Here is a 2,423-nt window from a genome sequence, read left to right as displayed (position 1 = left end):
GCATTTTGACATCGCTTGATTCTGGTTTAATCCAGGGCTTACATCAAGCTACGCAATAGGTATAGCTGGAGGCCTATTCCCATTTTAGTAATGATGAAGAGAATTGGTTGATAGAAGCTTTGTCCATTGATGCAGATGATTTGGAGAGTTTTGTAAGCTATAAAACATAAATGGTGAGCTTATATTACTTCATGATCTAAATAAATTGAAACTGAGAAAAAAATTGAATTTAAGAAAAAAGGATTTATAAAAGAGAAAGGGTAAGAGAAATTTCCAAATCCAAGACCAAATAAGGAATTTTCAAACACGGAAATCAGATATTTGTAAGAATCAGATCAGATCACTAAAGTAGACTCATGAAGCATATCATAGAATTATACATATACTGGAATATCTAACTTATTAGTAATTTCTAAACCATGAATTATAGATTTAGATGTTTAAAATACAAAAATTAATAGAATTTCAAGGTCACAAATCATATATTCAGATGCCAAAAATGAAAATTAGGAAAAGAACATTTGAAACCATAAATTCGATGCAAATTTAAAAATGTTATTTCAAAATTAATAAATAACAGATTCATTAGTTTATTTTTCAGATCAAAAAATTGCAATTGGAAACCGGAAACAAAACACAGACATGTTAAAAATCAGGAACATAATAAATATTGGAAGATAATTTATTAGAAACAGTTCAGATGTCTTAGAGTAAAACATAATATGAATTCTCGAGGCCACATCATTCATTGCTGACACACATCAGCTTGTCAATGAATACATTTATAATAAAGATAAAATGCATTGACATATCATGTGGCTATGCATTGCCACATCACGCAATGATAATGAGTCTCCTAGCTTTTAACTAACAGCAATGACACACATCAGCATGTAATTTTAAAAAAGGAAAAGCTACTTTGTATGTTTTTTATATTCAGCACATTTTTCTTTTGGAGTTTTTTTTTGCAGAAGATGAGAATAATGTGCCAATGATAAGAAAATAATTTAATGAGATTCTAAAACCATTATTCAGGGAAAGGTAGAGCAGCAGGGGCACTTATAAGGAGAGAGAGAGAGAGAGAGAGAGAGAGAGAGGATGCAATCAAATAGGTAGCCAGGATTTTCACAGCTTCAAAGCTTGATACCTGAGAATCCATAAAGCAGATTGAGCTGAAATTTTGAGGGCAGCTTTGCTTTTATCTCCTCTTATCCATGCCCACTATTATAAAAGTTTGTATGATCCTTAAAATTACTTCTTAGATTTTTGGGCTGATTAAAAAATAATAAGTTTATGAGATCCTTTAAGATTGTTATTGGTGTCAAGGTTTTTTTAGAAGAGGCTACATAGAAGGGCTTACTTGTACTGGAAAATTACCATGATCCTGGCAGAACAGAACGATCTATGATAAATGTAATGACCTTACATTGAAAGTTTGCATCAATGTTAGAATACATCCATCTCATTCTCCCGTTATACCACCATATCATGTATGTACACATTATCATGTCTTATGCCTTTCATGACATCATCGCTTAGACATCTTACCATCATCTTCATAAAAAAACATTATATTTATCACATCTCTACAACCTACTTACTTTCTTATCTCATATTGTCTTTTTCTTCTCTCTTTCACTTGTTCATCTAATATCCTAATTATCATTAACTAATATCATCATCTTAATATATTCATAATTATCACGTTCTTGCCTTCCATTTTTCTCTTCTCCTGAACCCATATTTTATATGTATCCTTCATCATCCAATTAGTCATTATTTAAAGACCATTAGATCATTAATTATCACTCTCGGTAGATTCAATCCGTACTCATCACCAACTAGCTTTAATTAAGTAAAGGTTTATGATTTTTTAAAATATAAAACCACACATTAAAAATTAGTACCTAAATCGTGAGTTTCTCTGAGTTGCATAGGTAGAACCATCTAAAGTGAGTGATATTCATGTGTGTGCTTCCAGATAATAAATAACCACAAATGATATGATGTCAACCCCCCTGACTAAGATTTGATTAGGCATAATCTACTTTAACTATTCAACAAAACATATACTTTGACATTTGCACTAAAATACACTGCGCTTTAATCTCCACACGTCAATTCTCATCCTCATTCAAAATTAGTTTCATGGGACCTTTTAGAAGCAAATTGTTTGGAATTTTACTATATTTGAGTACCCTACAATATTTTTATATTTAACTATTTTTTATTATATGATTACTTTTTTCTTTACTGTCATAAATTTGTTTTTGAGAGTTTTTTTTCTTGAATTTTTATTGTGGAATCGAGATAATTTGAAATATATATATAGATATAAATGTTGTAAATTTATAAGTATTTAATATAATTCTAATATATTCATAAATATTTTATTTTAAAGACTATTATCTACAAAAATAAAT

The 2,423-nt window shown here is 29.5% G+C and overlaps 1 long non-coding RNA gene across 1 annotated transcript in view; it reads left to right on the top strand.

Annotated features, from left to right (window-relative positions):
- LOC144709427 (uncharacterized) overlaps positions 1-187 on the top strand; it is a 1,768-nt gene extending 1,581 nt beyond the window's left edge. The window contains exon 2 of the long non-coding RNA XR_013583025.1: positions 36-187. This is a non-coding gene — a long non-coding RNA (uncharacterized LOC144709427). The remainder of the gene's footprint in view (positions 1-35) is intronic.
- The last annotated feature ends 2,236 nt before the right edge of the window (positions 188-2,423 follow it).

This window comes from Wolffia australiana, chromosome 11, assembly GCF_029677425.1.
Source record: "Wolffia australiana isolate 7733 chromosome 11, ASM2967742v1".
Lineage (NCBI taxonomy): Eukaryota > Viridiplantae > Streptophyta > Magnoliopsida > Alismatales > Araceae > Wolffia > Wolffia australiana.
The sequence above is the reverse complement of the archived record's forward strand: the minus strand, read 5'-3'. Positions and strand labels throughout refer to the sequence as shown.